At 44.1% G+C, this 23886-nt stretch overlaps 5 non-coding genes and 1 pseudogene across 5 annotated transcripts; 3 read left to right on the top strand and 3 right to left on the bottom strand.

Moving 5' to 3' along the window:
- The first annotated feature begins 11694 nt into the window (after nucleotides 1–11694).
- Trnaw-cca (transfer RNA tryptophan (anticodon CCA)) lies at nucleotides 11695–11766 on the top strand. Its single transcript has one exon. It is a non-coding gene; the product is annotated as a tRNA-Trp (tRNA).
- Nucleotides 11767–13281: 1515 nt separating this feature from the next.
- Trnar-acg (transfer RNA arginine (anticodon ACG)) lies at nucleotides 13282–13354 on the bottom strand. The gene has a single exon. It is a non-coding gene; the product is annotated as a tRNA-Arg (tRNA).
- A 367-nt stretch (nucleotides 13355–13721) lies between these two features.
- Nucleotides 13722–13803, bottom strand: Trnas-aga (transfer RNA serine (anticodon AGA)). Its single transcript has one exon. It is a non-coding gene; the product is annotated as a tRNA-Ser (tRNA).
- Nucleotides 13804–19458: 5655 nt separating this feature from the next.
- Trnar-ucg (transfer RNA arginine (anticodon UCG)) lies at nucleotides 19459–19531 on the bottom strand. Its single transcript has one exon. It is a non-coding gene; the product is annotated as a tRNA-Arg (tRNA).
- A 2150-nt stretch (nucleotides 19532–21681) lies between these two features.
- On the top strand, nucleotides 21682–21753 carry Trnaw-cca (transfer RNA tryptophan (anticodon CCA)). The gene has a single exon. It is a non-coding gene; the product is annotated as a tRNA-Trp (tRNA).
- A 1102-nt stretch (nucleotides 21754–22855) lies between these two features.
- LOC101700538 (synaptonemal complex central element protein 1 pseudogene) lies at nucleotides 22856–23886 on the top strand (annotated as a pseudogene).

The following is a 23886-nucleotide window of genomic DNA, read 5'->3' as shown; positions in this document are numbered from 1 at the left end:
TGAAACAATAATATAGATGCTAAATTTATAACAAGTATGAAGAAATACTTTTGCTTTATTTGAAACTAAAATTTGATATGGCTGGCAACACAAATCAAGAGGAAGAGGTGAGGGATCACCCACTTAAGATGATAAATTGTGCATTTCTAAGGGCTAAGTAAATCTTATTTTTGCATCACAAACATTCACAAGTGCACTTCATGCAAATATAAGACAAAACCATGGAATAAGAAACTGTAAACTACAGGAGAAAGTATAAGAAAATGATTTTCTGATCTAGGAGCAGAGAAAGTGTCAGATATAAAAATCTGTAAAGCTACAAATGTTCAGGTGACTTTTTTGAAATCTTTTTTTTTTGGTACTGGGGATTGAACTCAGGAACTTGTGCTTGTGAGGCAGGCACCAGAACAACTGAGCTAAATCCCCAGCCCGAGGTGACTTTTTTGAAAAGACGCAAAAAACAGTAACAGGACTTCTGTTCAACAAAGAAAATCACTGATGAAATTAACTTGCAGATTAAAAATCATAGAAGGTATTTTCACTCTCTACAAGTAGCAAAGTAATAACTGGCAGAGGAAAAAAAAGTATCCTCATTGGAAATATGAACACATGATATAAGCAGATAATTCACAGAAAGGCTTCCACAAGAAAGGGAAAAAAGTAAGGAAACATAAAAACAGGAAAAAATGGAAATGTGTATCATTTCAAAACTAAAAAATTCATCCAGTTAGAAAAAATTTGGTGTTGGTGGTTACGGGAAATTGGAATTATTTCCCACTGGTGGTGGTAGAGTGGAGAGTCTGTGTTAGGCTAAAAATGAATACACATTTTAAACGAATACACACTCAGGAGCAAATATGCTCCTGAGCATCTATGGCATTTTCTCAGATCTGTTTCTAGGGCAACAGGAAAGAGAACACCCTATAAATGTGCATTTATATCATTGACAGAACTGGAAAAGCCTGTATGCCTTTTTATGGCTGTCCCATAACCTCAGAAAAGGCAAATAAGGTGTCATGATATATCCACATGTTTCCTGAAGCACGGAATCACCACTGGCTGAAAACCTGATTTAGCTGATGCAGTGGACACATAAGCCCCTGAATGACATGGGACTCTGAGAGGGCAAAAATGACGCTGCCATCTCTATCTCTTCACAACAAACCCAAGCTAAGTGAGTAACGATACCCAAGTAACTTCATCTTTATTTGCAAACTCTCTCTTCTTGTGCTCTCCCTTGGCTGCCTTTGTGATGTCACTGGAGCGAGAACCTACAAAAGCCTGCACTGCTTGGTGCTATGATAACAGACATTCAGGGGTGGGAGGTATAGAGCCAGGCTAAGGGGGTCTTGAACTCAAGATCTGTGCATTATCTTAGCTATGCTCTTTCTTCTTCATAGGCCATTGCTATGGGCTTCCCCAGGGCACCAACATGACAGTTGACCAGTGTGTGGGCACTTCAGGAGAACTCGAGGAGCATTTTAGGGATTGTAGCCTCCAACCACATATGGAACACATAACAAAGGCTCACGATCATCTCTTTCCCCAGAACATAGTAAGTTACTGCAAAGGAAAAAGAGCCCCAAGTCCTGGAGGAGACAGTGGTAGACAAATATGCACCTTAAGGGCAAGGAAGAGAAAACAGGAAAGGGTAGAGGAGAAAGCCAAATACTTTAATCCAGGGTTAAGGCAGTTAGAATGGTCCCCAGAATCAGCATAAATTCAAACTAGGAATGGGAGTCTTTTCTCTTCACTATTGTATATGGTTAGTGTCTTATGATCAAACTGCCCAGCCCTGGGTCTGTTCATTGACAATTTCTATCCTGTTCCCTTGTCCTGGTGAAGCAAGCCAGACAGTATGACCAGAGTGATGCATTGCTCTATAACACAATATAAATAAATAGCAAAATCAAACCAAACCAAATCAAAACAAGAAAACAAACTCAAAGTTGTGCTCTTTTATCCAAACACTACTCATGTATCCCAGGTCAGTTTCTCCTGAAACCCTGATTAATACAGCACTCAACACAGGAAACTGATCAGTTTCATATTCTACAGAGAAACATTTTACAAAGAGTTGACTGAATGTTGCTTTATAAAGAGTTCACTGAATGCTGCTTGAGTTACCAAGGGAAAATATCTTGATCAACCTACAGGCAGTTGAAAATAAAACCTACTGAAAAGGCTTTGAATATACCTAATTTAACAAACATTATTATTAAGCCTTGGCTCCTTTAAAACAGCTCAACACACTTATAGAGAATTGTAGCTGAGAAAATGTAGGTAACACATAGTCTATTTCAACGTAAAATACTAAGTATCTTGTGTACTTTTTTTTTTTTTTTCTTGTGTACTTTTTTGAACATGGTGCACTGGAAATCACCAGCTGTTTTCACACAGTACCCTGTTCCAGACAGAGCAGTGAGTCAGCTGCTGCCCAGCATCTTGAGCAAGTATTGTACCACATACCACGAGTTTGCCAACATCATAAAATTCAAAAATTAAAGTAAATTTTCCACTGAATACTTATCATTTTTGCTTTTTATACTTCAGTACCTGAGATTGAATTCAGAGCCTTGTGCAGTTTACCTAAGGTTCTTTAGATTGGAAACACAGCCCCAGTATTTTTACTTTATATTGTACAGGGTCTTGTTCCACTGTACAGGCTGGCCTTGGTATTGCAATCCTTCTGCCTCAGGGTCCCAAGTGGCTGAAATGAAAGTTGGGCACCATGGCTCAATGAAACATATTTAACCAAACAATGTAGTGCTAGTTAACAGTGGTGATTAAAAACAAACAAAAGAAAACAAAACAAAAGTAGTGGTTTAAAGGAACCCTATCTTAAGGAGGCATGGTGGCATATATCTGTCATGCCAGCACTTCAGGGGGCTGAGACAAGATCAAAAGTTCACTGCAATCCAAGCAGGGTGGTACATAATTCTGAGAGCTCCAGAGGCCTAGGGAAAAGAATCACCCTGACTTTGAGGCCAGCCTGGGCTACAGAGCAAGACCTTGTCTCAAAAAAACAAAGCCAAAAAAAATCTCGGCACTTGGGAAGTTGAGGTAGGAAGATTGCTGTGAGTTTATCTGCCTGGGCTACTGAGTGAGTTCAAAGCCAGCCTGAACAACACAGGAATACCTGTTTAAAAAAAAAAGAAAAGCAACAAACATACAAACAAACAGAAAAGAACAGACAGCCCCTCCAGGTAGTAGGCCTTAGCTGGAACACCTTTTCCTGTCCTTCTTAACAATACACTGGGCCAGGGATTTAGCTCAGTGGCACCGCGCCTGTCTTGCAAGCGCAAGATCCTGAATTCGATCCTGGTACAAAAAAAAAAAAAAAAAATTAGCATCTGCTCCATTTTCCCCAGTATTCTAAACTCTATGGAAAGGCTTCACTTTCCGTAAAAAATGGTCTACGAGGGCCGGGGATTTAGCTCAGTGGTTCCGCCGCCTGCCTTGCAAGCGGAAGGACCCAAGTTCAATCTCCGGTACCAAAAACTCCCCCCAAAAACCAAACCAAACCAAACAAAAAAATGGTCTATGAGCCACCGTGCTTGGAAAGCACTCCACCATCAAGTCGAATCGCCGGCAATGCTAAACCTTTCTTTTTTGTTCACCAATCGTGAGTGTGGCAATATTGGAAATTTAGGAATTCACTCTCACGCAAAGGAGCATTGGCCTGAGGAGATAAGTTGTGAGTGTGAGACCCTGTATCACAGACCTTTATAAAATTGATGTCTACCGGATCTGCCGGTGGAAGGACTGAGGGCAGGGAAGCAGCTCCCCAGCTCCTCCCTTCCCGGAACAGGGTCTCCCCACAACTCCCACTCTCCACATACAGTTGGCGAAGCGTCTGTGGGCTGGGGCTGCCTGAGACTGCACTCTGGGCGGGCAGCGTAGCCGTGGGAAAACACTGTGCTGAGTACCCAAAATGTACCTGCCCCAGTCAGGGCAGGAGGGACAGAGGGTACACCGCGCTGGAGACCAGGGGGAACGCAGACTGGAGCTTGCAGGGAGGCTCCAGTCCACCATTATTGTTGCTACTTCTTCCATCCAGAACTCACCCCCATTCCATCCCGCCCAGGTATGGGCACCCATCCCACAACCTCACCATTGTGTGGCTTGAGGGTCTCCGAGGGTCCTTCTCCCACAGCCTGTAGCTAGTACAAGTCCTAAGGCTAGGCAGACTAACCAGGTGGGCTGGCTCTTAGCAATGTGCTCAGGATGCGGACTTTGGCGCCAGGAAACAGAGCCCTCCTCCCTTGGCCCGCCTGATTGGACAGTGCATACAGCCCGCCCCCTCAACACTGATTGGCTCCTGCTCCATGGCTCGCCCTCTAAACTGAGATTGACAAGAGAAGCCAATCCCTACCCGTGTAAACGGAGCTCAAATGGTAGATTGTCGTTCACAGGCTTCAAGACCAGTTTTTCTCCCGCGATGCCGACCTGCCCCTAGCCTTCATTTAAGCAGTGTTTATTCCTGGTTTTGCAGAGCTGCCTCTGCCTTCGTTATGAAAGGGTATCGCTGTGTCTGCTTGAGACCTCACTATGAAACCCAGTCTGGCCTTGAGCTCTCAGCAATTCTGCATCACCTTCCTCAGGCCTGGGATTATTGGCATGCACCACCATGCCTGGCTACTCCTGTCTTTTTACTAGACTCAGTGGACTCTTTCTGAGTGTTGCTCCTCAAAATGGGGTCACAAATGTGTTAAGACAGTTCTAGAATGAAAATACCATGGAGAAATTACTGAGAGAACATCATGAGTTCAGGCAAGACCAGAACACGCTGAATAGAGGGTGGGCCTGATGTTGCGAAAGATGAAAAATTTGCAATAAGGTAGTTGGCTTCATGGACAAGACTTTCTCACACTGTATCTTTCAATTTACTAATTTTAATCAAATTAAATAAATATATGCCAATGGTGTTTAAAAATTTAACGACTTCAGGGCCGGGAATTTAGCACAGTGGTTCCTCTACCTGCCTCGAAGGCGCAAGGACCCGAGTTCCATCCCCGTACCAAACAAAAAAACAAAAAAACAAAAAACCCCCAAACAACAACAACAACCCCCCCCCCAAAAAAACAGCCCATAAAAATTTAACGACTTCAGACTGACTATAGGTTTCCTGTTCCTGTAGTTCCCTCTGTGCAAGTTGAAACTTTCCATCTTTTAACACATTACTAATCTTAGAAGATTGCCTGGAATTATATGATACTCTTGATTAATAGCTTGTTTGGCATGAGAGGTGTGTAGGATATTTCTGGTGTCTCTGGTTGAGTCATGGAGGTGTGACAATAGGGACCACATGTTCTCCCTCCTACTTCCTCTCTGGCACTTCTTTTGCTCTCTGCTTCCAGGTTCTCATATTCTAGTTACCTGTCTTCACTCATTTCCTTCCACTTTGATATTTCTCCTTTCGAGTCAAATAATAACTGACTTCAATCTCTGAAACTATGAACTAAAATATATCGTTTATTCTTAAGTTCTATATGTGATGTATTTTGTGCCTGCAGTAAGAAACTAATAAAATTAGTAGATGTCTGAACAAAATAAACTGCCAAGTGTATCAAACCTTTCTTTAGAAGACTATACAAGTGACTTTTCTTTATGATACTCTTCATCGATTTTCTTCGTATGAAGCTATTTCAGTCTGACTTCAGCAACTCTTTGCATACAAAACAAGTTTCCAGGAAAAACCCAGTGGTAGCTAGTGAGAACCTCTGAAAGGACAAAACCCTTAATAGTATTTTCACTTGTGCCACCTACTTTCCACTGCTCTGTGGCTGTGGCTGTGGCTGTGGCTGTTAACACTGTTTCTAGAGCTCTTCTGAGCAGATGGAAGCAACACACCAAAGAGGTCTGCAGCCCAGGATGCACTGAGGGGATGTCATGGCCTTTCTTCTTTAGGCTCAAGATACATCTCAGCTTCAAGTTACTAGACTTATGGTTCTGCTCCACACTATAGCTTGTTCATGTGCTTTGTACTAACATTGATGGGTTATGTGACATAAATATACTCCCATAAAGTCTGAATTTAAACCAGGAGAGTACTTGCTTTCCTTCTGTACTTATTAATGAAGGCGGAAAAAGCCAATTCTAAGATATTGTATATGGATTCAAAACATGCGAGAATCACTACTTATTGAAAAGCAAAGATGCCATAAAACTTATTTCACAGTACAAAATGTGGGGAACAAACCTAATCAAATGTGAATTGTCTACTCTTTCCTGTGTATTGATAGTTCACTCAGCTTTTCAGTTGGATATTGTCACAGATGCTCTGTTTCTAGGGATTTACATACTTTGTTTATCTTTTTAGAACAATCTCTTGATTCCCATAGCACTATAGATCCATTTAATGATTTCTCTAGTCTAGTCCTAAGTATTTTAAGTGGAACTCATGGAACTCTTTATCTTCTAGAGGCTCAATCACATTTCTGTTTCTACTAGTTTTGATTTGTTTGGTTGGTTTTTTGTTTTGTTTTGTTTTTTCAGACATGGTCTCATTATATAGTTCACACTGACCTTGAATTCACTGTGTAGTCCAGGCTGGCCTCAAACTCGTGGCAATCCTTCTGCCTCAGCCTCCTGAGTGCTGAGATTACAGGCATGTACCACTATGTCTGGCTGATTTCAACTGCTTGACATTGTGTTACAATAAATATGGTGATATTTGGGGTGAATTCTAGGGATACATTTATTGTGGCTATTCTGCACAGCCTGTTATACCACAGGAACTATGAGAACACACAGAATCTATGAGAACACACAGAATATTACATTACTGAATCATACTTTAGGAATTCTGACACAAATTTTTCCAAGACTCTTGAAAAATTTTAAGTGAAAAATCTATGCTTTGTATCATACTGAGATTGTTAGTGGGTGGGGAATTATTAATTGATTCTTGGTGGAGAATTACCTGAAATCCCAAAGAAACAAAAATGCTTAAAAGATAGAAAATGTGAAAATTATTTTTATTTTTAATTGATGAATGGGATGAAAAGTTAAGCCCCACCCACCAGACCTGTGGAAAGAGGAAAATGTCTTGACACTTAGTTGATAATCAAAATCAGATAAACTAGTAAATTCTGTTAATATACCAGAAAAGTATTTACTTGTAATACAAGCTATCTTTTTCATTGTATGATATTTAGCATCATCTTGGCCTACAGATACAAGAGGCCGTAAAATCTACTCGCCCTCTATATCATGAGAAAAAACTCCAGACACATCTACACTCTCCCTGAAACTCCAAATCACAGCTGATTGAAAGCCATTGATCTGGCAGTCACATTGGGCATCTGAGCTAGCTGAATGCAGAATGGGCAAAAATTCCAGGCTGCTTCCAAATCTGGAGGGTCTTTCCATTTTTCCATCTCTACAGCACAAGCTGGTGTGAAAAATTCTTCCCAAGTCATTTGAACTCTACCATTATACCTCCGTTCTTTTGTCCCACCTCATATTATACATTATATAATGTAGTTAGAGAAGGCCAAAGGTTTGATGGTCTCAGGTAACACACACCCTGGAGAGGCCAGATTAAGGGGGGCTTTCAACTAATGCTGTGTGCTTTTGTTCTGCTGTGCACTTTCCCACAGGCCATTGCCATGGCCTTCTCCAGAAAGCCAACCTAGAAGGATACTGGGAATATGGGAGGACTCATGAGGAATTCAGACATTGCTGACCCTTTGTGAGGACATAACAAAGACTCCTGCAAACTCTCTCTTCCCAGAAAGAAGAGACAGCTCTTGCAAGGGCAGCAGATCTTCTAGGCTTGGTGTAGACAGGGCTGGACAGGGATATAGCCCCTTGATACCAAGCCAGGGCAGGTGGGATTAGGACCTAAGGTGCCAATAGCGTGAAGCCTGTGTTATGCCCTGAGGTAAGGGGATCTAGAGGTTTTTCCAGACCAGGGAGTGGACCAGTGGTTCTTCTTGGGCAATGTGGATGCTATTTGTCTTGAGGCAAGTTGCTCCCCCATGAGTGTCTGCTGGGATTACAGGTACGTGGCACCATGCCTGGTTAAAAACTTCAAAAATATACTTTTATTAGTGCCTATTAACTTTACAAAATGTTGGGTTTCAATAGGCACTTTTCATAATGCTAAACTTTTTATTACAAACATTTTCAACTAATATAGTAGGTGAAATAGTGCATATATTGCCTCAATTTAGGCATTCTACAATATGTGCATATTTAAAAACATCATAAATATATTCAACTTTTCTTTATCAATTTAAAAAATAAATAGAGTGGCAAGGGGGTACCCACCTGTAATCCCAGCACTGTGGGAGCTGAGGCAGGAGGATCACAAGTTCAGAGCCTACCCTTGGCAATTTAGTACCTTAGCAAGACCCTGTCCCAAAATAAAACATACAAAAGGGCTGGGGACATAGCTCATTGGAAAGGCCCTGAGTTCAATTCCCAGTACCACAAAGTACATACATATATCCATCCATCCATCCATCCATCCATCCAAGGCTGAGGATGTAGCTCAGTTGTCCAGTGCTTGCTTAGTATGCATGTGGTCCTGGGGTTTTTCCTCAGCATTGCAACTGAGAGGTTAAAAATTGATCTTTAAAAAGTAAGATTTTTTTTTTTTCTTCTAGAGACAAGCTACTTTTCCAAAGTTGCTCATGCTGAGGGTGTACACCCCTACTCCACCCTCTCCTTACCTTAGATGAAAAGACAGAAAATTAGCTCATCTATTTGAAAGGAATATGTAGATATTGGTCTCAGGTCCCCTCACTGACTCCCCACCTCCTCTTTGTTTTTCCTTCCTTGTTCTCTGTAACATTTAAGTCACAGTGTGATGCACTCTGATTATCTATTTTCCCTTGGGCTTTCAACAGGCCTCCTCCAGAGGACACAATGCTTGCCCTCTGCCTCTTTGTCAGAGCTTAGACGTGATCACACCATTCAGTGACATAATATTCCTACATCTCAGATCTCAGAGTCACTGTAACCGGCTCTGCACATGGAACTTTAGAAGATCTATATCTGTATCTATATCTATCTATCTATTTTTTCTTTTAGAGATAAAGGCTTCTCCAAACTTTCTCCTGCTGAGTATGTAACCAACACCTCCTCCTCTCTGGAGGATAAACACTATGTCGATGCTAACACCAGGAGGCAGTGGGCCAGTTTTCTCCTGTCAGAGAAGACAGCTGAGAGGGGTGTGGGGCTGGGCACTGACTCTTCATCACCCACCCTTCTGTGCCTTGCTGTGAAGACCCTTGCCCCGCTGGACCAAGGGAGAAGGTGCTTTGAGGTAAAGAAGCCGCTCCATCTCCCCAAGGCTATCTTTGAATAAAACCTTTTTCCTATTCACCAAAATAAATGGCTTTTTTTTTGGTTTGGTCAGCAGCCAGCAAACAAACCTTAGGATATGGACCTGAGTGGCCATAACTTTGCCATAAAAATGTGTGTGATACAACTGTAAAATGTAGTAAAGGTCCATCAGGTTTCTGTTTCGTCACACAAAGGGTATGTTTCCTTAGGAACAAGGACTTCGGGTTAATGATAAAGCATAGATAGTAGGGGCAACTCACTTTCCCCGTCCCCCTTCTGTTTCTCTTAGACAGAAGCTATCTTTTTCTCAGTAAATTTTTCCCACTTTTTTTTTTTTGGTACCAGGGATTGAACTCAGGATCTTGTGCTTGCCAGACAGGTGCAGTGCCACTGAGCTAAATCCCTGGCCTTTTTTTTTTTTTTTTTCTCAAGTTTTCCTACTCTTAGAAAAAAAAAAAAGTAGATAGCAGTTACTACTAATCACAGCAATCACTAGCTTGTTAACTGCGAGGAAAAATGATATGGCATCTGTAACACATTGCAAAATAAAAAGTACCCTACTGAAGAACCCTAGTTAGCAAGACAGACTCCATATTGCTGCTTGACCCACCTGCCTGCCCTTTAGACGAACTCAGGAGGAAGTTTAAAAACCTCCTCCCCTTAGAAAGTCTCTTTAGAAATAACAATCAACTATTGTTTTACAAATGTTCTAACTGCAGGACGTTCCGCTTCTGTACCTTTCGCTTGCTCAGCTAGTTCTATCCCCTAGTGGGGCCTAGAAACTGCTGGCCTCAAAGGTGAATAAAACATGTTTGTCTCCCCCCAGTCGGGGCTCGAGTTGGAGTCCGACGCTCGGCTCCGGTCCCGGCCGGTAATAAACTCCTGTGTGGATTTAATATCGGTCTCTGGTTGGTTCTTTCTCGCTGGCCCTAACACCTACAAATGCCACTAACTCTGCTGTCTAGGGAATTGTTACTTTTTTCTTTTGCAACGCCAGGCAACTCACCCAGGGTCTCTCACATGCCAGGTAAGGAATGTAGCAGGGAACTACATCCCAGCTCCAGTGGGTTGCTTTTTCCCCTCGGCATCTTGCTTTTTCCCCCCTGCCTGCCTGCGTGTACCGCCTTTCTCCACCCCCCAGCCCCACCTTGTTCTCCTCTCTCCCTTCTCCCAGGTGTTACCTCTTCCCCTCTTCCTGCTCCCGCTTCTCTCTTGCCCTCTTCCTCTCTCCCCTCTTCCTCTCCTCCCCTCCCCTCTTCTCTTCTTGTCTTCCCCCCACCCCGCCCCTCTTCCCTCCCCTGCTCTCTCCCCATTTCCCCTCTTCTCTTCTTCCTCCCTCCCTTTACCCTTTCCACCTCCCCTCCCCGCTTCTCCCGCAGGAGAGAATCTCTGGGTCACTGCGCCCCTTAGTGGTCACCCCGCGCCGCTGCAGGTGCGCGTGCCTGAAGAAATCACGCAACTCTGGTGAGGGAGCGAGCGGTGCTCTCTGCTATCTCAAGCCTGAAAGGCGTGGGTTTTGTCTGCAGGGACGTTGTAACGAGTAGAAAGCCCCAGCAATACGTTGGAAATCTGTAATACATAAACTCAAGAGTGAAGTCTTGCGCACTCGTTTGTGTATAATCGGAGGTTAGCTGAGTAGCAGACCCTTCAGTGTAGTCAGTGGGCATCGTCTTCGTCTGCTCAGCACTTGCCCGATTGACGTTGACCTCTCTTTCTCCCCGGTTTGGGGTCGGAAGCGAGGCCGCTGCCTTGTCCCGCCCCGAGAAGACTCGTCAGCTCTCTGGGAGGGGACGGAGGGCCTCGCCTTCCCGTAGATTGCGTCTCCCTGCGTCCACCTCCGCAAGGTTTTTCCTAGTGAGGGGCGGTGTGGAGGGGACACAGGGCGACCAGAGACAACCCCAGGCTCACCGCAGCGGATCACTTGTCCGGGTACCCTTTTCTCTGAGTCGAAAGCGACCCCTCCACTATTGGGGGAGATCTCCCGTATAGTTCAAGTCTTGGGGGGAAAAACGTCTACTCACATCCAGAGTTTCCTAGGCAGAGGCTTTCACCAGCCAAAGCACAGCTCTGAATTAGCCACTCGCTCCTGCAGACCAGGGTTCTTGCTCTTTTAGCTCTAGTAATCTGACTCTGAAGGACTGTCGGGGTATGAAAGAGGACTCCATACAAAATAAACTCTCCAGCTCCGCCTGGATTCATCTCGCTGAAACCCTGGCTAGGTTCGAATCACCTTTGGCCACGTGTTCAAAATCTATCCTGGTCAGCACCCTTGGAGGGACGGGGGGAGGAAAAGAAACACTTATTTATTAAGAGCACCAGCTGTCTGGTATTCAGTGAGCACTGAAAACTTATTACCTAGATCACGTCAACAGCTAATTAAAGCATGGGCTTCCCGGGGACCTCGTGGCGCAACGGTAGCGTGTCTGACTCCAGATCAGAAGGTTGCGTGTTCAAATCACGTCGGGGTCAAACGTTTTCGCTAGCTGGAGTGAGTGGGCTTTTGGCGGGTACTGATCTGTGAAATGTTATGAAGGAAGAACAAGATACCTTCCCAGCTATTCCAGGATGTAAAAACTGATTTACTTTAGCCTGCTGAAAATGCTCTCTTCAATACTCAGACAGGTGCAGACAGGAATATATGACTGCTTTTGGGAGCGTATGCGTGGGCCAGCAGAGTCGCTTCAGACTGTCACTGCACACGTTCTGACTTTCTTTCCTTTCGGATTTTAACCTTCCCCGCCTGCTCTCCCCGCCCTCTTCAGTGACATTTTTGGGGAGTTGCCTGGCAAGTGCCAAGCGCGGAAGGCAGGAAACCTGAACGCGGTTGCGATCCCAAATGCAGAGCCCAGGGAAGGGACCATTACAACCTCCCGGGTAGCGACTGCGAAAACCACCTAAAACTATGCAAAAAATGAATGAACGTTCTAGGTTTTTTTCCACCTGGGAATCGAGATCCTCCAGCATTTTATGAATTAATATTTTACAGTGTGGAAGAAAGGGAGGACATCCTTATTTCTTCAAAAGAGTGTCTAGTGTTTTGTATCATTTACACTGACAAACACCCAAGTATCTGGGAGAGAGAGAGAGAGAGAGAGAGAGAGAGAGAGAGAGAGAGAGAGAGAGAGAGAGAGAGAGAGAGAGAGAGAGAGGTGATACATTTGAGGTGTACGGAATGTATCAAAATTACTTTTCTGTATTTCATATGAGTCCTTTTTATTACCAGCCAGTCTAAGGCTTTAGGCATCATATTAAGAGGAGATAGAGTATTGCTCTGGAAAAGAATTCATATAATTGCCTGAATCGAAGAAAAAAATTTCATCAACTATGAAAAAGTTGGATGGTAATTAGGAACAGCAGAGTTGCGTAGCAGAAGCGTGATGGGCCCATAATCCAGAGGCCGGCGGGTCGAAACCATCCTCCGCTAGTTCACTTTTTTCCTTCCAAGTTAGATCTGCCCCCTTGTGAAATGAAAACTGGTAGAGTTGCCATTGTGAATTTAAGGTAAAAACTGGTACAGGTGTCCTGGAGACCTTTAGGAACTAATTTGGATTCGCTCCTCCCAGAGAATTTATCTGAGAGCACCTCTGGGCACAACACTTTGTTGGCCACAGGAGAGAGAGGGAGGTAGGGAGAGAGCAGCGCGGCTGCAAATTTGAACAGAACAGCAGGGCAAGTTTTCCCGAGGTGACATTTGAGCAAAGACCTGAAGAGATGAGAGTTTGAGCCACAATACTAGTATTGGTTTTAGGTAGAGAGAATGTAGTGATGAGGAGCGAACTAAAGCTTGAGTCTGTATAATGAACATTTTTGTACATTTTGTGTAAAGTGAAAATTTATTTTATTCCAAAAATTTAAATAATAAAAATAAAACGCAGCCTGTAGAAAGATCCACTTGAAAGATCTATTGCTACTTGCTGGAACCTCAAAGGGTTTTTTTGTCGTTGTTTTTGGGACTTTTTGTTTGATAACCAAAACGAAAAGCCACGAGCCAGCCAGGAGTCGAACCTGGAATCTTCTGATCCGTAGTCAGACGCGTTATCCATTGCGCCACTGGCCCACCCACGTTTCAATAGGTGGAGTTAAACCTATAGAAAAAGAAACTGACAGGATTAACGACTTTCTCTGCAAAGGTGAATAGGGGAATTTTTCATTTATCCCCAGTTATCAGGACTTTGAACCCAAAGAAATCTCAGAACCAAAACCAAACGTACTTCTATTAGCTCCTTTAACTTTCTTTACTCATGCACAATTTCTTCCTAGACAATCCGAAAATCGCTTGGACGTAAATCGCACTCGATCGGAGAGAAAGTTAATTTTGCACAATGATAAACTCATTTTGACGGGACTTGTAAAATATCTAGGAGAATGTTTATGTACAGTAACAGCCATGATTGTGGTATTCGAAAATACAAAAGCCTAGGGATCGTAGTCGGCAGGACTCGAACCTGCGCGGGGAAACCCCAATGGATTTCTAGTCCATCGCCTTAACCACTCGGCCACAACTACGGACACTGAAGTGATTCCTTAATATCCTACATGTTACTATATATTATTTGTTTCTTGTTTTACTAAGGATTCACTAATAGCTGATTTGATGGCCTATCAATGAAACTGGAAAAGAACCAACCAACCTCAGTTCCAAGCCTATGCATGTTAAGCTAATAATGTTCTTAGGGTCTTTTCTAGAAAGCAAATCAACAATATGTTTTAATAACTTTAAAAATCCTCATAATTGTTTCCTTGAAGGGAATTTATGTTCAATAAATTTGACAGAGATATTCCTCAGAGATCCCCAGTATCTTCAGATGCTTAGCCTGCAATATAGTAACTCTTCACTGTGTGGAGTCTACTCACACAAGGGAAAGAACAGCTGTATCTGAAATTCTGTGGACAAAACTTTGATAATATACAAAAGCCTCTGTGTGCCAGCCATGGTGGTGCATGGCTGTAATCATTTTTCATTTTAGCCTTGTAGCGGGATCCTGTCTCAAAAGGAAAACTTCATTGTTGGTGGGAATGTAAACTAATACAACCATATGGAAATCAGTATGAAAATTTGTCAAATCTAAAACTAAATTCCATTTGACCCAGCTATTCCCTTTCTAGATATCTTCCCAAAAGACATCATACATACAGTGATCCATCCATACACATGTTTCTAGCAGCACAATCCATAATAGCTTAGTCTTGGAAGCAGGCTATATGTCCATAAACAGATGAATGTATAAAGACAATGTGGTATTTACACATAATGGAGTACTACTTTGCCATAAAGAAGGATAGACACAGGCCATTTGTAGGAAAGTGAATGTACCTTGAGACCATAATATTAAGTGAAATAAGCTTAAATATTGCATGGTTTCTCTTAAATGAGAAACCCAGAATATAAATAAAGAGCAAAATAAAAGCTAGATAATAGAAAGTAGGGAGATAGATCTTTCTCAAGTGGGAAGAGGATTAAGAGATGGAGGAAAGTGGGAGGGAAGAAAAAGAAAGGAGATGAAAAAGGAGTTAAGATGTTTATGTACATGTACTAACTCCATGCAAAGAGTGTAAATATTATGTACTACAAACATGTATTAATAAAACAAATTTTAAAGGAAAGACGAAACTGAGGTGTAGCTCACTGTGAAGGCTGGGTCAATGACTGAGGGCACCTCCTACAGTAAGAATGGAATTTCAGAAATTCCACATTTCTGAAATTTCACTGTCATTACCACAATATTATCTGCATGTATATGTGTATTAGTGAGCAAGGAGGGGATTCTGTGTTTTGTCAGTGGCTCCAATGAACAGAAGAATAAGCCATGCTTGATATCTGCCTGATTAAAAATCATCTCTAGTCCAGACTTCTTTCCTGGGCTCCAGGATATCTGATTGTCCTGGGTATTTCTTCTTACATACCCAGGGGCATCACAAAAGCAATACATTCCAAAAGGAATGTTCCATCCTTCACCTCAAATTTGAACCTCCTTTAAAATTTTTTATGAGGACTCAGATTCCAAAACCAGAGACCTAGAATGACACTTGTCTTAGTTACTCTGTTGTTGCTGGGACAAAATACCCAACACCCACAAGTTAAGAGAGGAGAGATTTATTTTGGCTCATGGTTTGTAGAGGTTTCAGTACATAGATGGCTAGTTGCAAGGCAGGGTAGTACGACAGAGGGGCATTGCAGAGGAGAAACAGTCCATAGCATGGCAGGCTGGAAGCAGGGAGGGATCCAGGGAGGAGGAAGGAGGTAGACCCTTCCAGACCAAGCCTGCAGTGACACATTTTTTTCCCACCAAGATTCACCTCCAAACATCACATTTAGCTATAAACTCATCAGTGAACTAATCCAGTGATGAGTATCACCCTCATGGTCCAGTTCCCTTCCCAAGGCCCCACCTATGAGTGCATGAGGCTTTGGGAAGACATCTAGATAAAAACCATAACAACACCTGTCCTTCTCCCTGTCTTTGATTCTCTTCTCACCAGATCTTCAATTCAACCTTCTAATTACTTCTCAAATCTAGCTCTTCCTCCCCAAAGCAAAGCTCATTCAGATCAGGTCCTCACAGTTTCTCATGCGTTATTTGCAACAACTTCTTAGAATTATTTTGGTTTCTAGTTCTTAATCCCTCTTCATTCTTTCAAAAATTTTATTTTGAGTATAATCATATCTAGTCCTTTATCAAGTGCTGCACATTCATTGGAGAGAAAGAAAAATGTGGCCACTACTCTCAGAAATTTTTAGAGTAAAAACAATTGCAGAAGTGAACAATTAACAAGCCAGTACAAGTGAGAGGTAGTGTATGCCACAGTAACCCATAGGAATGACCCCAACCACAAAGGTTTTAGGCATTCCTTGGAGAGTCACTCATTAGAGTACAATCTTCATGAAGAAAGGTTGCAATTCTACCTTCTTTACCTCTGCCTGCTCCAACAGGGCTCAATAAATATTTGCAGAATATTTAAGCTCAGCTCTAAAAGATGTGTAGGAGTGAGCCCAGTTTGGGTAGGGAGCAGTGAGGTAGTGTTCTACACTTAAACCTCGTGGAGTATGGAAGGAATTAAAGAAAATTTTATTTGGGACATTGGTTTTTGTAGGGGCAATAATAAGAGATGTTGAGGGTAGATTATGTAGGTGGCATGTTGTTACCAACAAGAAAAGCACATTTGATTGTGTCTTTTCCTTTTGGGTCTTTAAGGTACCCTGTGGTCTATGGGAAAGATGGCAAATGACACAGGAGACCTGAATCCTCAGCATCTGTTTCACCTTTCCAGCATCTTCTCTGGCCATTGTCAAGGGAGCCTGAAAATTCCCGAGACAAGTGTTTACCACAACAATGGGGTCATGTCCCACTGTAATGAAGAATGAAACCATGGATGGAGTAGGTAGGGTGCAAGAAAATTTATTAAAAAGGTATAAAAGTAAGAAAGTGAAAGATATAAAGGCAAGGAAGTAAAGGTCCCACTAGCCCAAAGGGAGATCTGAGTAGGATACTCACCAGGGCTCTTTGTCTAGGTAGGAGTTTTTAAGGGTTTAGAAGGGAGATCATCCCTTTCAGGGTCCACTCTATGCAGAGTTCACACAGTGCCCATGCAGGACAATGCACCCTTGAGCCAATGGCCCATCTGATCATGCTCTGGGGAGATCCCAAATAGCCGAAGGACACCTGACAGATGTTTTTGTAAGATCCCTGGAAGATAGTGACTCAGCAGACTCCAGTTTGGGCTTCCTGACTCCATTTTGGGGAAGCTGTCCTTACTGCCTAAAAGAATTCTAACTCCTGTGTAATTCTTGTTACAAAAGTACTATTGGCAGCTAAGTTAGAAATTAATATACAGTCAGAGAGGGACAAGAAAATCAGCACAAAAAATAAAGACATCAGAATTGTGGCTGGAGGTGCATCTGAAGAAGGCCAGGCCTCAAGATGAAGACGCAATGGCCAGGCCTGCATGCCTCCCTAAGGGATAAGCAGTAACTTGGAATTGTACTGTAATTAACACCACCTGGTCCAGGAAGCCCAGATAGGCATTGTAGCCAGGTGGGTGACCAGAGAGCATCTGGACCCATCCCTTCCCCCAAATCCCTTTGCTCATTCCATGTACCCTTACTACGTGACCAGTTTTCCTATTGGTTCAATATTAGCTAAGCAGCTATACTTGTAATCCTATAGGTTGATGGCTGTTTGACCCACGTTGTACCCAGATTATGATAGTTTTGTATAAACTATCCCTGACAAAGGACCTCGGTGGTCACTCCATTCTGGATCCTTCCTGGGAAATCCAGGAGCTATTCTTCTCTCCTTATTTCCATTCCAGTTAAACTCTCCTAACTGCTTCCTTTGGTTTGTGACTTTATTCCTCAATGTTGTGGGACCATGAACTCGGCACATTTGATATCTAACAGGTCGGGCTTATATTTCTTGAATCTCAAAACAATTTACCTTTCCTAATGCAGCAGGGTTTTCTTCACCCTGATCCTCCACCTTGTGTGGTTGGTGCTGTGTTCATCCTTCAGGACTTTTGCTTAAATAGTACAAACTCTGTAAAACTTTTATTTTTTTAAACTCAAATTTCTAAGACAGGCATGGTGGTGCATGCCTGTAATAGCAGCATTTGGGAGGCTGAGGCAGTAGGAATACGATGAGTTTGAGGCCAGCTGGGCTACATAGTGACTTCAAGGATAGCCTGAACTACATAGCAAGACTCTGTCTCAAAATAAATAAATAAATAAAATTTTTATATACAATAAAAATTTGAAACACACAAAGAAATGAAAGAATACAGAAGGGTGGGGATGTAGCTCAGTGGCACTGTGCCTGCCTGGCAAGTGCAAGGTCCTGAGTTCAACTCCTTGTACCAGAAAAAGAAAAGTTTCTGAAATTACTTGTATACCCACTACCCTAAGATTTGACAATTAACTTTGTCACATTACTCTTATCTACTTTTTTCCCTGCTGAATCACGACATTCATTTGCAGACATTTTTATATATCATTCCTAAATGCATAAACATGTATCACTTAGACATGCATGTTACATAATCATAATAGCATCATCACAACTTAAAATAATCTAACAGTCCTTTTTAAAATAATCTATCCAGTCCTTATTTAAATTTATCTGCTATATCTTTTAAAGGCAGTTTTTCTAACCCGGGTACATTTGAAGATTATTTGTTACTTTTGGTTGTAATGTATCCTTGTCTCTTTTAGTTTGAAGTTTCCCAGCTCTGTGTCACTGCTGTTTTGCTCTGACGATGACTTAAAAAGTTCAAGTCAATTGTGTTTTAGAATGTCCCACATTCTGGGTTTGTTTCATGCTTCCTAATGGCACTTCTTAATTTTTTACTCCCTTCAAACCAGAAGTCTAAGTGATTGGTCAAATCCCTTTGATCTGAGTGATTAGATTCGAGTTTACATTTTCCTTTAGACACCACACCATGGTGTTAACCTTGCAACGTGAAATTCGAGGCCTGATTAGGATGCCCACTGACCCTAAAGGTAAAGGGTTGCATCCAGGGCTCTTTTTCACTTTGCAATGATCGGTAGTCTCAGGATGGCAGCCCGAAACTATGAACTTAGGCTGTTTTCCTGTGGCCTTTTTAAAAGGTTTTCACATTGTTCATTTCTTTGCCTTATCTATTATTCGCTGGGGCTTGCTGACAGTGATCTTCCACATTCCCTAGAGGGCATATTTGTTGGCTCCATTGACCTCTTTTCCTGCCCCCGCCTTGAGGGTTCCCATTCATAGCTTCATGGGCACTTGGGTAGGTGGCCCTGCTTTAGGAAGGGCGCTGGGCTGTTTACTCACTACCTTAGCGAGAAGGCAAGAGCTGACTTCTGCGAGTGGTTTCTGCGGCCCATCAAGTCGGTACCAGTTTCTGGAACTGGCCCGAGGCCCCACTTCAAGACCCAAGCTCAAGGGCCGGGGTGGCGCGGATGCGGAGGGTGCTCTCTGAAAAGCCTGCTTTTCCAAAAAGCTTCCAGGTTCTGCTGTCCGCCCAGGGAGCACAAAGTGGGAAACAAACAAACAAACATAGGCTGAAACTATTCCACTAAGGTGAAAAGGAACAGATACCTGATTACTGATAGTGAGAAAAGAAAATTACAAGGGAATAAAAATGAGCCCTATGATTCTTATAATTAAGAGGAAATAAACAACCTCTGAGCAACCACGAAGGGATTCGAACCCTCAATCTTCTGATCCGAAGTCAGACGCCTTATCCATTAGGCCACGTGGTCCCAAGGCATATGATTTGTTAATTTGTTGAAAGAAAAACACTGTTCATGAATTATAGCAGTGAAATCATTGTAAAGCAAGGAATTCCAATCCTTAAAAAATATTACAACCTGGTTGGGAAAAGAAGTTTAACTTAATGATCAGAAATACTTTGCAATTTCAGCCAGAAGCTATCCAGGGCAGGAATATACTGCTTCAGGCTTTACTAATAGATAGCTTTATCTCTCAGTGGAGCTGGGAGCAAAGCCAAGAGAGGAGAAAGCGCCCTCTCTGAGAGGAAAAAGAGGAGGCTAGGACAGATACAGGGGGCTGCGTGCTTCCAAATACAGATCCCGGGATTTCACCCAAGAACTCACTTCTGTGCTCTCCACCAGCCCACATGGACAAATCTAAGACAAATTCAAATGGGATGAAAGTTCAGGAGAGGAGATAACAGCAACAGAATTCTGTAATCTGAAAAGCCGATTTAGGAAGGATAATTGATTTCTCAGTCCCGAGAAAGCATAATTGTAGAGGGAATAGGGTCTGCATCGCACAACTCCACGTCTTGTGGCCAGCTCAGGGGCCTCAGGAACCGCACCAGGACATCTCCTTCCCCCAACTGCTTCGGGTTCCTGGGGTGAACGAAGCCCTACTTCCTGGCCTCAGAATGGAGCTGGATTTGGAGATCAGGCCGTTAAAGAGGTGAAAGTGTAAAATGAGGTCTATGGCTGGGCCCTGATCCAGTATGATAGACGTCCTTACGAAGAGATTGGGACAGGACACAGAAGGAAGAGGACAAAAAGATAGAGAAGATTGTCACCTGCAAGACAGCAAGAGGGGCCTCAGGAAAAAAATCTGTGAGATCCAATCTTGATCTTGAACTCCTCATTTCTGGAACTGCGAGAAGATGAATTCCTGCTGTTTAAACTGCCAGGGCTGTGTTTTGGCAGCCCTTAGTAAACTCAGGCACTGCTGCTCCTTCACCCTGGAAGAGTGAAAGTTTATTTTTCTGAACCAGGCCCGTTTGCCTAAGGCACAGTATGTCATTTACTGAAACCAGTTTCCCAAATGTTTGTGCGAGGCTGAGCCTGTAGAATCGGGAGACTAAGTCTCAAATCCGACTCCCAGAGGATAGGGCTCAGGACGTTTATGGGCTGAGGCACATGGGAAGGTGACCGCGTCAAACTTGATGCTACCATTGAGACCCGAACGGTCCAGGTGTTGTCCGCGTATGATAGTCAACTAAAGCAAGCCAAGAAGAGCAGGGAAAGTGGAGAGAGCTTAAGCAGGAAGTAAGAACGCATGGTTTATTCAAAAGCAAGGGCAGGCTGGAGGCAGTGATTCTCAAACCTTCCCCTGTATCACAGCCATTTGGAGGCTCATTAAAACGCTTGCTGTTTCTGATTCAATAGGTCTGGGGTGTGGGGTAAAATAGGCCTGTTTCAGTCCCTACTGCTATTGACCCTGGAGGGCTTTCAGAGAACCCCTGGCCTGGAGGGTAGAAAAGAATAAGAGCGCCATAAATGTAGGTGGCTTGGTCCTAGCCACTGTTGTGAACACCAGGGAGGTGAGAGGGCCCCAGGATTCTGACTGAGAAGTGAGGGTTTGGAAAGGAAATGCCACTCCTAGGATTTGACGGACCCGGGTTGGGGTGGCCGGGAGGGGCTGGGGTGGGGGGGAAGAGGAGTAGGGAAGGAGCAGAGAACGAGATAGGGGAGGGTATAGAGAGGTAGGGGAGAGGGGAAAGAGGTCGGGGAGGCTTGGAGGGAGGTAGGGGAGGGTTAGGCATGCTGGGGCAGTGCAGGGCCAGGTTGGATGTCTGCTCCAGAAGACCCGAAATGCAGTGAATCGCTAAGAAAAGTCCTAGCGCAAACGTCCTAGCCATGTCTTATTCCTGTTTCACTGAGAGTCTAAACCAAGTACATCCACGATTTTTCTTTTTGAGGAAAGTTTCGGCAAGTAGAAGAAAACAAAAGAGCTTTTCCCACGTGGAGCATTTGAGTTTGGAGATTAACATTAACAGTATGCTCCTTGTTTTGCCCCCAAAATGCACTAGCAGAGCTATGAATGGTGGGGAGAGAAAAGAGCAAACCAGATAGCAATTAGAAAAATAAATCCTCAGGCTGCGGGCAGAAATCCTTAATTAAGAGCGAAAAAAACTTTCCCTTGTGACCTCGTGGCGCAACGGTAGCGCGTCTGACTCCAGATCAGAAGGTTGCGTGTTCAAATCACGTCGGGGTCAAATATGTTCCTATTTTAGACAGGATGGCTGAGAGGGGAGTGGGGCTTCACTCTGTGGTGTGATTAACTATCCCCCTCCTCTCGCCCCAACTTGCTATCCTGAAGGCTGTTGAGACAAAGGAACATAATTTCTCTCAGTGAGGTCCTGTCATTTTCCCGGGGGCTTGCTGCTGGGACTAAAAGTGAATAAACTTCCCCTACGGACAAGCACCCTTGTGTTAGGTATTTCAGAGCCCCCACAGAGCAAGCCCCCTCCTCTCCTTTTCCTTAGCCCCACTACGGCCACAAGGAACAGGGAACTTCCGCATAGCTAAGGCAGGACCTCCCTTTGTTAGTGACTCTCTGCCTAGTTAAGGTCTTTCCGTCCCACCGGTTTCTATGGTCAGATGTTCCGGTGAGACAGGGGCTTCCCGAAAGCAGTGACTCCATCCCCCCGACCAAAGCCTATTGTTACAAACCCCAGGCCCAATCCCCCACCCCCACCAACGGACTAGTGCTCTCCCACCTGCAAGATCCCTGTATAAGCTTCCAGCTCAGCCCATACAGTTGCTGGTCTCCATTCTGTGAGTCAGCCCGGCAGGCTGCAGACTGCCACCCCTAATAAAGGCTTACTGCTTGAAAGCCCGTGTGTGCTCCCTTCTTCGGCGACCTTTCACCTTGTCACTCTCTTAAAGGGAGATTTGCTTGAAATCTGGCATGAGAAACTGCGTGGTCTGTTTCCCTCTTTCTTCTCTGGCGGCTTCTCGCGTCTCTCGGCTGCAGAGGACGCTGCCCGCCACCTGCCCCCTGTCCATGGCGTCTTCTCCAGCCCGGTCTTCTGAGCTCTTGCTCCCGCGGACAGTATCGCACTCTTCCTGGCCTCGTCCTCACCCTCTCGCTCCTGAGCCTGAACCCGGAGCCACTCCGGAATTTACCTCCTTCCCATTTCTCATTCAAGCCTCAAGATCGTCGGAGCTTGTGTTATGTGCCATCTGCACTATCTCTTAACTTCTCTTGTTCAATGACACCCGTGTCCTTATTGTTTGTTTAAAAATTGATATTAGCACTGAACAGTGTCCAGTCAGTCGTCGAGGCGACAGCGGGCGCTGAGGGACGGGACAAACATGGCTGCGAAGCCTAGACCTTCCCCTGAGGAACCCGCGGGAGTCGATGGGGTCAAGGGAGTTGAGGGAGCCAGAGGGAAGGACACATCTACCCAGAAAATTGATGACTTGATGGAAATAGTGAAAAAACGGCAGAAAGCAGGAAGTCTCGAGCCCCGGATTGAGTTTCTAATTAACTGGATTAATGAGGTTCAACAAGCAAAAAAGAAAACCATTGAGGAGCTGGGAGAAGCGGAGAATGTCTGGGATGCCCTGCAAAAGGAACTGGATTCATTACATGAAGAGAAAGTACATCTGAAAGAGATTTTGAACAAAAAGCAAGAGTCTCTGAGGATACTTCAGCTGCATTGTCAGGAGAAAGAAAGTGAGGCACAGAGGAAGCAGACTTTGTTGCAGGAGTGCAAGGAGAAGATTTCTTTCCTGAACTTACAGACAGAGGAGGAGAAGAACAGAGACAACTGAGATTGGATTTCGAGGAACAACTGGAGGCTCTGATAGACCAGCACAAGGATCTCTGGGAATTTCATAGGCCGAAGCAGCTGGCGAGGGAGATTTGTGCTTTGGACAGCAACAAGGAACAGCTACTCTGGGAAGAGAAGCTGGTCGAGGTGAAGCTGGAGGATGTGAAGCCTCAGCTCTGCTCGCTGTGTGGGCCTGAGGGGCCCTCCGCCCTCACCGAGGGGTTCTTCCTTCGCAGCTAGGAGGCAGCAGCAGCAGTGCAGCTGTTCAAGGAGAACAGGAAGGCTGAGGAGCTCTTGGAGGCCACAGCCCAGCACCATCAGCAATTGAAGCAGAGGTGCCAGCAACTGCAGGAGAAGCGGCAGAGGCTGAAGGAAGAACTGGAAAAGTACAGGGTGCAGGCACAGAGCATGCAAGAGGAAGGGGCTGGTCCACAAGGCATGGCCAGTCCCAAGGTCCTAGCTGTCTTTGAGGAGGAAGATCCAGAACTGCCCACCAAGGAAGGCCTGATTCCCTCCTAGGCCAAGAAGACATACATTGCTCCAACCTCCTCCCATGGTGTTGCAGGAAAT

The sequence above is a fragment of the Heterocephalus glaber genome, unplaced genomic scaffold, assembly GCF_053883595.1.
Source record: "Heterocephalus glaber isolate CG9 unplaced genomic scaffold, H.glaber_assembly_v1.0 deba00001472, whole genome shotgun sequence".
NCBI classification, from domain to species: domain Eukaryota; kingdom Metazoa; phylum Chordata; class Mammalia; order Rodentia; family Bathyergidae; genus Heterocephalus; species Heterocephalus glaber.
Note: the sequence above shows the minus strand (reverse complement) of the source record. Positions and strands in the feature narration are given on the sequence as shown.